Below are 13025 nucleotides of genomic sequence, written 5' to 3'. Positions count from 1 at the left end.
GTGGGCTATGTACAGGTGCAGTAATCTGTAAGATGCTCTGACAGTTGGTGCTTAAAGCTAGTGAGGGAGATAAGTGTTTCCAATTTAAGAGATTTTTGTAGTTCGTTCCAGTCATTGGCAGCAGAGAACTGGAAGGAGAGGCGGCCAAAGAAAGAATTGGTTTTGGGGGTGACTAGAGAGATATACCTGCTGGAGCGTGTGCTACAGGTGGGAGATGCTATGGTGACCAGCGAGCTGAGATAAGGGGGGACTTTACCTAGCAGGGTCTTGTAGATGACATGGAGCCAGTGGGTTTGGCGATGAGTATGAAGCGAGGGCCAGCCAACGAGAGCGTACAGGTCGCAATGGTGGGGCTTTGGTAACAAAACGGATTGCACTGTGATAGACTGCATCCAATTTGTTGAGTAGGGTATTGGAGGCTATTTTGTAAATGACATCGCCAAAGTCGAGGATTGGTAGGATGGTCAGTTTTACAAGGGTATGTTTGGCAGCATGAGTGAAGGATGCTTTGTTGCGAAATAGGAAGCCAATTCTAGATTTAATTTTGGATTGGAGATGATTGATATGGGTCTGGAAGGAGAGTTTACAGTCTAACCAGACACCTAAGTATTTGTAGTTGTCCACGTATTCTAAGTCAGAGCCGTCCATAGTAGTGATGTTGGACAGGTGGGTAGGTGCAGGTAGCGATCGGTTGAAGAGCATGCATTTAGTTTTACTTGTATTTAAGAGCAATTGGAGGCCACGGAAAGAGAGTTGTATGGCATTGAAGCTTGCCTGGAGGGTTGTTAACACAGTGTCCAAAGAAGGGCCGGAAGTATACAGAATGGTGTCGTCTGCGTAGAGGTGGATCAGAGACACACCAGCAGCAAGAGCGACCTCATTGATGTATATAGAGAAGAGAGTCGGTCCAAGAATTGAACCCTGTGGCACCCCCATAGAGACTGCCAGAGGTCCGGACAGCAGACCCTCCGATTTGACACACTGAAATCTATCAGAGAAGTAGTTGGTGAACCAGGCGAGGCAATCATTTGAGAAACCAAGGCTGTCGAGTCTGCCGATGAGGATGTGGTGATTGACAGAGTCGAAAGCCTTGGCCAGATCAATGAATACGGCTGCACAGTAATGTTTCTTATCGATGGCGGTTAAGATATCGTTTAGGGCCTTGAGCGTGGCTGAGGTGCACCCATGACCAGCTCTGAAACCAGATTGCATAGCAGAGAAGGTATGGTGAGATTCTAAATGGTCGGTAATCTGTTTGTTGACTTGGCTTTCGAAGACCTTAGAAAGGCATGGTAGGATAGATATAGGTCTATAGCAGTTTGGGTCAAGAGTATCCCCCCCTTTGAAGAGGGGGATGACCGCAGCTGCTTTCCAATCTTTGGGAATCTCAGACGACACGAAAGAGAGGTTGAACAGGCTAGTAATAGGGGTGGCAACAATTTCGGCAGATAATTTTAGAAAGAAAAGGTCCAGATTGTCTAGCCCGGCTGATTTGTAGGGGTCCAGATTTTTCAGCTCTTTCAGAACATCAGCTGAACGGATTTGGGAGAAGGAGAAATGGGGAAGGCTTGGGCGAGTTGCTGTTGGGGGTGCAGTGCTGTTGACCGGGGTAGGAGTAGCCAGGTGGAAAGCATGGCCAGCCGTAGAAAAATGCTTGTTGAAATTCTCAATTATGGTGGATTTATCAGTGGTGACAGTGTTTCCTATCTTCAGTGCAGTGGGCAGCTGGGAGGAGGTGTTCTTATTCTCCATGGACTTTACAGTGTCCCAGAACTTTTTGAGTTAGTGTTGCAGGAAGCAAATTTCTGCTTGAAAAAGCTAGCCTTGGCTTTTCTAACTGCCTGTGTATAACGGTTTCTAGCTTCCCTGAACAGCTGCATATCACGGGGGCTGTTCGATGCTAATGCAGAACGCCATAGGATGTTTTTGTGTTGGTTAAGGGCAGTCAGGTCTGGGGAGAACCATGGGCTGTATCTGTTCCTGGTTCTAAATTTCTTGAATGGGGCATGTTTATTTAAGATGGTTAGGAAGGCATTTAAAAAAATATCCAGGCATCCTCTACTGACGGGATGAGATCAATATCCTTCCAGGATACCCCGGCCAGGTCGATTAGAAAGGCCTGCTCGCTGAAGTGTTTCAGGGAGCGTTTTACAGTGATGAGTGGAGGTCGTTTGACCGCTGACCCATTACGGATGCAGGCAATGAGGCAGTGATCGCTGAGATCTTGGTTGAAGACAGCAGAGGTGTATTTAGAGGGGAAGTTGGTTAGGATGATATCTATGAGGGTGCCCGTGTTCAAGGCTTTGGGGGTACCTGGTAGGTTCATTGATAATTTGTGTGAGATTGAGGGCATCAAGTTTAGATTGTAGGATGGCTGGGGTGTTAAGCATGTTCCAGTTTAGGTCGCCTAGCAGCACGAGCTCTGAAGATAGATGGGGGGCAATCAGTTCACATATGGTGTCCAGAGCACAGCTGGGGGCAGAGGGTAGTCTATAGCAGGCGGCAACGGTGAGAGACTTGTTTTTAGAGAGGTGGATTTTTAAAAGTAGAAGTTCAAATTGTTTGGGTACAGACCTGGATAGTAGGACAGAACTCTGCAGGCTATCTTTGCAGTAGATTGCAACACCGCCCCCTTTGGCAGTTCTATCTTGCCTGAAAATGTTGTAGTTTGGAATTAAAATTTCGGAATTTTTGGTGGTCTTCCTAAGCCAGGATTCAGACACAGCTAGAACATGGGTTGGCAGAGTGTGCTAAAGCAGTGAATAGAACAAACTGTTGACATGCATGAAACCAAGGCTATTACGGTTACAGAAGTCATCAAAAGAGAGCGCCTGGGGAATAGGAGTGGAGCTAGGCACTGCAGGGCCTGGATTCACCTCTACATCGCCAGAGGAACATAGGAGGAGAAGAATAAGGGTGCGGCTAAAAGCAATAAGAATTGGTCGTCTAGAACGTCTGGAACAGAGAGTAAAAGGAGGTTTCTGGGGGTGATAAAATAGCATCAAGGTATAATGTACAGACAAAGGTATGGTAGGATGTGAATACAGTGGAGGTAAACCTAGGTATTGAGTGATGAAGAGAGAGATATTGTCTCTAGAAACATCATTGAAACCAGGAGATGTCATAGCATGTGTGGGTGGTGGAACTAATAAATTGGATAAGGTATAGTGAGCAGGACTAGAGGCTCTACAGTGAAATAAGCCAATAAACACTAACCAGAACAGCAATGGACAAGACATATTGACATTAAGGAGAGGCATCCTTAGTCGAGTGATCAAAAGGGTCCAGTGAGTGGAGAGGTTGGTTGGGGGTCACGGCGATTTAAACAGCTAGCCAGGCCATCGGTAGCAAGCTAGCATAGGATGGAGGTCTGTTGTTAGCCACCTCTTGCGTTCCGTCAGTAGATTAGTGAGGTTCCGTGTGGTAGAGGGGATTAATCCAAATCACACAAAAAATAAAATAAAATAAACAACAAATAAATAAATAAAAAATAAAATAAACATTAGATATAGTTATAGAGGCCCAAGAAGAAACATAATAATAATACAAATAAATAAATTGTCCGATTGTCTATTCTGAGAGCAGCCGGTAAGACAGCTAACGGTTAGCAGGCCGCAGATGGGCGTCCAGGTAACGTCGCGACGGAGGAGCCAGCCGGATCTCCTTCGGGTAGATAACGTCGGCAGTCCAGTTGTGAAGGACCGGTGGGGCTCCGCGTAGGCAGTAAAACGGGTCCGGATAGGTGACTGCAGCCCAGGAGTGATTGATGGAACTCAGGAGTGATTGACGGAGCTGGCTAGCTCCGGAGTAATTGATGTTTGCTCCGGAATCGACGAAAGCAGATAGTCACACGGATAGCAACTAGCTAGCTGTGAGATCCGGGATATGAATGTCCAGAGAGCAGTTGAAATCCAGGGACATGGAGAGAAAAATTGGTCCGGTATGTTCCGTTCCGAGCCGCGTTGCGCCGTACAAAACTGGCGATAGATTTTCGAGCTAAAGGATAGCTGATGACCACAAACCGTGGTTAGCTGAATACTAACGATTTGCCAGTAAAGAAGCTAACTAGCTTCTGAACTAGCTTCTGATTAGCTTCTGGATTAGCTTCTGGGCTAGCTTCTGGCTAGCTCCTGGCTAGTTTCTGGCTAGCTTCTTGGAGTTTCTGGCTAGCTTCTTGGAGGATTGCAGATTTGAGGTAAATAATACTTATTTATAAATATAAATTGGTGAGGCGGGTTGCAGGAGAGTGTTTTGAAGATGAGTTGATGGAAAATAAAAATAAAATGTATGTGAAAAAAGTTGTAAATATATATATATACAGGACACGACAAGACGAGGACAAAAGATGTGCAGTAACATGCTGACAACTCCCTCTCCCTGCCAACAGCTATATGCAGTAACATGCTGACAACTCCCTGTCCCTGCCAACAGCTATATGCAGTAACATGCTGACAACTCCCTCTCCCTGCCAACAGCCATATGCAGTAACATGCTAACAGCTCCCTGCCAACAGCCATATGCAGTAACATGCTAACAGCTCCCTCTCCCTGCCATCTCTGTCTGCTTTTCTACTGAAGGTCTGCTTCTTGTGTGCTGTCAGGGTCTGAAAATAGGCCAACTGTATCTTTTGTAGTTGGAGAACTTGCATAAAACACAAATCCTTATTCATGCATGATTCATGTCTTTATTAAAAACAAAGTCCTTCTCTCACTGTCTTGTTTAGTGTCACGGTTCTCATAATGCAACAGTGGTAAGAGTTAAACTTGGGCTTATGTCAATGCCTTGTAATGCTGTCGTAGTCTGCCAATGGGTTTATAGCAACGACTTGTAATGTATTAGATCAGTGGTTCCCAAAATGTGTTTAGTCCCGTACCCCTTCAAACATTCAACCGTACCCCCTCGAGCACCAGGGTCAGCGCACTCTCAAATGTTGTTTTTTGCCATCATTGTAAGTGTAACGGATGTGAAATGGCTAGCTAGTTAGCGGTGTTCGCGCTAAATAGCGTTTCAATCGGTGACGTCACTTGCTCTGAGACCTTGAAGTAGTAGTTCCCCTTGCTCTGCAAGGGCCATGACTTTTGTGGAGCGATGGGTAACGATGCTTCGTGGGTGACTGTTGTTGATGTGTGCAGAGGGTCCCTGGTTTGCGCCCGGGTATGGGCGAGGGGACGGTCTAAAGTTATACTGTTACATTGGTGCCGTGACCCGGATCACTGGTTGCTGCGGAAAAGGAGGAGGTCAAAAGGGGGGTGAGTGTAACGGATGTGAAATGGCTAGCTAGTTAGCGGTGTTCGCGCTAAATAGCGTTTCAATCGGTGACGTCACTTGCTCTGAGACCTTGAAGTAGTAGTTCCCCTTGCTCTGCAAGGGCCGCGGCTTTTGTGGAGCGATGGGTAACGATGCTTCGTGGGTGATTGTTGTTGATGTGTGCAGAGGGTCCCTGGTTCGCGCCCGGGTATGGGCGAGGGGACGGTCTAAAGTTATACTGTTACATATGTAACAGATGTGAAACGGCTAGCTTAGTTAGCGGTGCGCGCTAAATAGCGTTTCAATCGGTGACGTCACTTTCTCTGAGACCTTGAAGTAGTAGTTCCCCTTGCTCTGCAAGGGCCGCGGCTTTTGTGGAGCGATGGGTAACGATGCTTCGTGGGTGACTGTTGTTGATGTGTGCAGAGGGTCCCTGGTTCGCGCCCGGGTATGGGCGAGGGGACGGTCTAAAGTTATACTGTTACATTGGTGCCGTGACCCGGATCACTGGTTGCTGCGGAAAAGGAGGAGGTCAAAAGGGGGGGTGAGTGTAACGGATGTGAAATGGCTATCTTAGTCAGCAGTGCGCGCTAAATAGTGTTTCAATCAAGATGCAGTAGATGGTATAGAGTACAGTATATACAGTGCCTTGCGAACGTATTCGGCCCCCTTGAACTTTGCGACCTTTTGCCACATTTCAGGCTTCAAACATAAAGATATAAAACTGTATTTTTTTGTGAAGAATCAACAACAAGTGGGACACAATCATGAAGTGGAACGACATTTATTGGATATTAGCAGTGCGCGCTAAATAGCGTTTCAATCGGTGATGTCACTTTCTCTGAGACCTTGAAGTAGTAGTTCCCCTTGCTCTGCAAGGGCTGCGGCTTTTGTGGTGACTGTTGTTGATGTGTGCAGAGGGTCCCTGGTTCGCGCCTGGGTATGGGCGAGGGGACGGTCTAAAGTTATACTGTTACACATAAGCCTGCCACACACTATACAATACATTAATTAAACATAAGAATGAGCTTGAGTTTTTGTCACAACCCTCGTGGGAAGTGACAAAGAGCTCTTTTAGGACCAGGGCACAAGTAATAATAGAATAATAATCAATAATTTTGCTCTTTATTGAACCATCTTACATGTAAAACATCGAAAATAGTGAATAACTCACCACAGGTTAATGAGAAGGGTGTGCTTGAATGGATGCACATAACTCTGCAATGTTGTATTGGAGAGAGTCTCAGTCTTAAATCATTTTCCACACGCAGTCTGTGCCTGTATTTAGTTTTCATGCTATTGAGGGGCGAGAATCCACTCTCACATAGGTATGTGGTTGCAAAGGGCATCAGTGTCTTAACAGCCTGATTTGCCAAGGCAGGATACTCTGAGCGCAGCCCAATTCAGAAATCTGTCAGTGGCTTCTGATTAAATTACATTTTCCCAGAACCTCTTGTTGCAATTTTGATGATGCTCTCTTGTTCAGATATCGGTAAGTGGACTCCAGGCAGGGCATGAAGGGGATAACGAATTCAGTTGTTTGTGTTATCCGTTTTGGGAAAGTACCTGCGTAATTGCACACCCAACTCATTCAGGTGCTTCGCTATATCACATTTGACATTGTCCATAAGCTTGACTTCATTTGCACACAAAAAATCATGCAATGATGGAAAGACCTGTGTGTTGTCCTTGTTAATGGAAACAGAGAAGAGCTCCAACTTCTTAATCATAGCCTCAATTTTGTTCCGCACCATGAATGTAGTTGCAGAGAGTCCCTGTAATCCTAGATTCATATCATTCAGGCGAGAAAAAACATCAACCAGATAGGCCAGTCGTGTGAGAAACTCGTCATCATGCAAGCGGTCAGACAAGTGAAAATTATGGTCAGTAAAGAAAACTTTTAAGCTCTTCTCTCAATTAAAGAGAACGTGTCAATACTTTGCCCCTTGATAACCAGTGCACTATAGCCCCGTTGGAAAATATAATTGGACTGTTTGAAAATGTGAAGAAAAAATTATATCTTAAAAAAAAATGTGAATCACATTTTTATTTGGCGTACCCCCGACAGCATTGCACGTACCCCAGTTTGGGAATACCTGCAGGTGATTCATTCTATTGTAGTATGCCAGTAGGCTTATTTGGAAGGGACAAGGCATCTATTGATGACTCTGTACTTTCAGTGAAGGATTTGTTTTATGACAATCTCGACTTGTGTACTCTTCCCTGTAGACTCAATGTCAGGATTTTGTGTGACAGTTACCGATCTGTTCAGGAAACAGCAGAGGGAGCACCCCCCTATCCACATCAACGGGACAGTAGTGGAGAGGGTAGTGGGTTTTAAGTTCCTCGGCATACACATCACGGACAAACTGAATTGGTCCACCCACACAGACAGCGTGGTGAAGAAGGCGCAGCAGCACTTCTTCAACCTCAGGAGGCTAAAGAAATTCTGCATGTCACGAAAAGCACTCACAAACTTCTACAGATGCACAATCGAGAGCATCCTGTCGGGCTGTATCACCGCCTGGTACGGCAACTGCTCCGCCCACAACCATAAGGCTCTCCAGAGGGTGGTGAGGTCTGCACAACGCATCACCGGGGGCAAACTACCTGCCCTCCAGGACACCTACACCACCTGATGTCACAGGAAGGCCATAAAGATCATCAAGGACAACAACCACCCGAGCCACTGCCTGTATACCCCGCTATCATCCAGAAGGCGAGGTCAGTACAGGTGCATCAAAGCAGGGACCGAGAGACTGAAAAACAGCTTCTATCTCAAGGCCATCAGACTGTTAAACAGTCACCACTAACATTGAGTGGCTGCTGCCAACATACTGACTCAACTCCAGCCACTTTAATAATGGAAATGGATGGAAATTAATGTAAAAAATGTATCACTAGCCACTTTAAAAAATGCCACTTAATATAATGTTTACATACCCTACATTACTCATCTCATATGTATATGTATATACTGTACTCTATATACTGTACTCTATATCATCTACTGCATCTTGCCATCTTTATGTAATACATGTATCACTAGCCACTTTAAACTATGCCACTTTATGTTTATATACCCTACATTACTCATCTCATATGTACAGTGCCTTGCGAAAGTATTCGGCCCCCTTGAACTTTGCGACCTTTTGCCACATTTCAGGCTTCAAACATAAAGATATAAAACTGTATTTTTTTGTGAAGAATCAACAACAAGTGGGACACAATCATGAAGTGGAACGACATTTATTGGATATTTCAAACTTTTTTAACAAATCAAAAACTGAAAAATTGGCCGTGCAAAATTATTCAGCCCCTTTACTTTCAGTGCAGCAAACTCTCTCCAGATGTTCAGTGAGGATCTCTGAATGATCCAATGTTGACCTAAATGACTAATGATGATAAATACAATCCACCTGTGTGTAATCAAGTCTCCGTAAAAATGCACCTGCACTGTGATAGTCTCAGAGGTCCGTTAAAAGCGCAGAGAGCATCATGAAGAACAAGGAACACACCAGGCAGGTCCGAGATACTGTTGTGAAGAAGTTTAAAGCCGGATTTGGATACAAAAAGAATTCCCAAGCTTTAAACATCCCAAGGAGCACTGTGCAAGCGATAATATTGAAATGGAAGGAGTATCAGACCACTGCAAATCTACCAAGACCTGGCCGTCCCTCTAAACTTTCAGCTCATACAAGGAGAAGACTGATCAGAGATGCAGCCAAGAGGCCCATGATCACTCTGGATGAACTGCAGAGATCTACAGCTGAGGTGGGACACTCTGTCCATAGGACAACAATCAGTTGTATATTGCACAAATCTGGCCTTTATGGAAGAGTGGCAAGAAGAAAGCCATTTCTTAAAGCTATCCATAAAAAGTGTCGTTTAAAGTTTGCCACAAGCCACCTGGGAGACACACCAAACATGTGGAAGAAGGTGCTCTGGTCAGATGAAACCAAAATTGAACTTTTTGGCAACAATGCAAAACGTTATGTTTGGCGTAAAAGCAACACAGCTCATCACCCTGAACACACCATCCCCACTGTCAAACATGGTGGTGGCAGCATTTCATTTCATTTCATTTAAGTCATTTAGCAGACGCTCTTATCCAGAGCGACTTACAAATTGGTGCATTCACCTTATGACATCCAGTGGAACAGCCACTTTACAATAGTGCATCTAAATCTTTTAAGGGGGGTGAGAAGGATTACTTTATCCTATCCTAGGTATTCCTTAAAGAGGTGGGGTTTCAGGTGTCTCCGGAAGGTGGTGATTGACTCCGCTGTCCTGGCGTCGTGAGGGAGTTTGTTCCACCATTGGGGGGCCAGAGCAGCGAACAGTTTTGACTGGGCTGAGCGGGAACTGTACTTCCTCAGTGGTAGGGAGGCGAGCAGGCCAGAGGTGGATGAACGCAGTGCCCTTGTTTGGGTGTAGGGCCTGATCAGAGCCTGGAGGTACTGCGGTGCCGTTCCCCTCACAGCTCCGTAGGCAAGCACCATGGTCTTGTAGCGGATGCGAGCTTCAACTGGAAGCCAGTGGAGAGAGCGGAGGAGCGGGGTGACGTGAGAGAACTTGGGAAGGTTGAACACCAGACGGGCTGTGGCGTTCTGGATGAGTTGTAGGGGTTTAATGGCACAGGCAGGGAGCATCATGGTTTGGGCCTGCTTTTCTTCAGCAGGGACACGGAAGATGGTTAAAATTGATGGGAAGATGGATGGAGCCAAATACAGGACCATTCTGGAAGAAACCTGATGGAGTCTGCAAAAGACCTGAGACTGGGACGGAGATTTGTCTTCAAACAAGACAATGATCCAAAACATAAAGCAAAATCTACAATGGAATGGTTCAAAAATAAACATATCCAGGTGTTAGAATGGCCAAGTCAAAGTCCAGACCTGAATCCAATCGAGAATCTGTGGAAAGAACTGAAAACTTCTGTTCACAAATGCTCTCCATCCAACCTCACTGAGCTCGAGCTGTTTTGCAAGGAGGAATGGGAAAAAATGTCAGTCTCTCGATGTGCAAAACTGATAGAGACATACCCCAAGCTACTTACAGCTGTAATCGCAGCAAAAGGTGGCGCTACAAAGTATTAACTTAAGGGGGCTGAATAATTTTGCACGGCCAATTTTTCAGTTTTTGATTTGTTAAAAAAGTTTGAAATATCCAATAAATGTCGTTCCACTTCATGATTGTGTCCCACTTGTTGTTGATTCTTCACAAAAAAATACAGTTTTATATCTTTATGTTTGAAGCCTGAAATGTGGCAAAAGGTCGCAAAGTTCAAGGGGGCCGAATACTTTCGCAAGGCACTGTACATATGAGATGAGTAATGTAGGGTATATAAACATAAAGTGGCATAGTTTAAAGTGGCTAGTGAAACATGTATTACATAAAGATGGCAAGATGCAGTAGATGATATAGAGTACAGTATATAGAGTACAGTATATACATATACATATGAGATGAGTAATGTAGGGTATGTAAACATTATATTAAGTGGCATTTTTTAAAGTGGCTAGTGATACATTTTTTACATTAATTTCCATCCATTTCCATTATTAAAGTGGCTGGAGTTGAGTCAGTATGTTGGCAGCAGCCACTCAATGTTAGTGGTGACTGTTTAACAGTCTGATGGCCTTGAGATAGAAGCTGTTTTTCAGTCTCTCGGTCCCTGCTTTGATGCACCTGTACTGACCTCGCCTTCTGGATGATAGCGGGGTATACAGGCAGTGGCTCGGGTGGTTGTTGTCCTTGATGATCTTTATGGCCTTCCTGTGACATCAGGTGGTGTAGGTGTCCTGGAGGGCAGGTAGTTTGCCCCCGGTGATGCGTTGTGCAGACCTCACCACCCTCTGGAGAGCCTTATGGTTGTGGGTGGAGCAGTTGCCGTACCAGGCGGTGATACAGCCCGACAGGATGCTCTCGATTGTGCATCTGTAGAAGTTTGTGAGTGCTTTTCGTGACATGCGGAATTTCTTTAGCCTCCTGAGGTTGAAGAAGTGCTGCTGCGCCTTCTTCACCACGCTGTCTGTGTGGGTGGACCAATTCAGTTTGTCCGTGATGTGTATGCCGAGGAACTTAAAACCCACTACCCTCTCCACTACTGTCCCGTTGATGTGGATAGGGGGGTGCTCCCTCTGCTGTTTCCTGAACAGATCGGTAACTGTCACACAAAATCCTGACATTGAGTCTACAGGGAAGAGTACACAAGTCGAGATTGTCATAAAACAAATCCTTCACTGAAAGTACAGAGTCATCAATAGATGCCTTGTCCCTTCCAAATAAGCCTACTGGCATACTACAATAGAATGAATCACCTGCAGGTATTCCCAAACTGGGGTACGTGCAATGCTGTCGGGGGTACGCCAAATAAAAATGTGATTCACATTTTTTTTTAAGATATAATTTTTTCTTCACATTTTCAAACAGTCCAATTATATTTTCCAACGGGGCTATAGTGCACTGGTTATCAAGGGGCAAAGTATTGACACGTTCTCTTTAATTGAGAGAAGAGCTTAAAAGTTTTCTTTACTGACCATAATTTTCACTTGTCTGACCGCTTGCATGATGACGAGTTTCTCACACGACTGGCCTATCTGGGTGATGTTTTTTCTCGCCTGAATGATATGAATCTAGGATTACAGGGACTCTCTGCAACTACATTCATGGTGCGGAACAAAATTGAGGCTATGATTAAGAAGTTGGAGCTCTTCTCTGTTTCCATTAACAAGGACAACACACAGGTCTTTCCATCATTGCATGATTTTTTGTGTGCAAATGAAGTCAAGCTTATGGACAATGTCAAATGTGATATAGCGAAGCACCTGAATGAGTTGGGTGTGCAATTACGCAGGTACTTTCCCAAAACGGATAACACAAACAACTGAATTCGTTATCCCCTTCATGCCCTGCCTGCAGTCCACTTACCGATATCTGAACAAGAGAGCATCATCAAAATTGCAACAAGAGGTTCTGGGAAAATGTCATTTAATCAGAAGCCACTGACAGATTTCTGAATTGGGCTGCGCTCAGAGTATCCTGCCTTGGCAAATCAGGCTGTTAAGACACTGATGCCCTTTGCAACCACATACCTATGTGAGAGTGGATTCTCGCCCCTCAATAGCATGAAAACTAAATACAGGCACAGACTGCGTGTGGAAAATGATTTAAGACTGAGACTCTCTCCAATACAACATTGCAGAGTTATGTGCATCCATTCAAGCACACCCTTCTCATTAACCTGTGGTGAGTTATTCACTATTTTCGATGTTTTACATGTAAGATGGTTCAATAAAGAGCAAAATTATTGATTATTATTCTATTATTACTTGTGCTCTGGTCCTAAAAGAGCTCTTTGTCACTTCCCACGAGGGTTGTGACAAAAACTCAAGCTCATTCTTATGTTTAATTAATGTATTGTATAGTGTGTGGCAGGCTTATGTGTAACAGTATAACTTTAGACCGTCCCCTCGCCCATACCCAGGCGCGAACCAGGGACCCTCTGCACACATCAACAACAGTCACCACAAAAGCCGCAGCCCTTGCAGAGCAAGGGGAACTACTACTTCAAGGTCTCAGAGAAAGTGACATCACCGATTGAAACGCTATTTAGCGCGCACTGCTAATATCCAATAAATGTCGTTCCACTTCATGATTGTGTCCCACTTGTTGTTGATTCTTCACAAAAAAATACAGTTTTATATCTTTATGTTTGAAGCCTGAAATGTGGCAAAAGGTCGCAAAGTTCAATGGGGGCGAATACTTTCGCAAGG

The 13025-nt window shown here is 44.8% G+C and overlaps 1 protein-coding gene across 1 annotated transcript in view; it reads left to right on the top strand.

Moving 5' to 3' along the window:
- The window catches only part of LOC115139189 (visinin-like protein 1), a 42871-nt gene that overhangs the window by 17830 nt on the left and 12016 nt on the right, over nucleotides 1-13025 (top strand). The gene's annotated exons all lie outside the window — the stretch shown is intronic.

This window comes from Oncorhynchus nerka, linkage group LG13 (assembly GCF_034236695.1).
Source record: "Oncorhynchus nerka isolate Pitt River linkage group LG13, Oner_Uvic_2.0, whole genome shotgun sequence".
Classification (NCBI taxonomy): domain Eukaryota; kingdom Metazoa; phylum Chordata; class Actinopteri; order Salmoniformes; family Salmonidae; genus Oncorhynchus; species Oncorhynchus nerka.
Note: the sequence above shows the minus strand (reverse complement) of the source record. Positions and strands in the feature narration are given on the sequence as shown.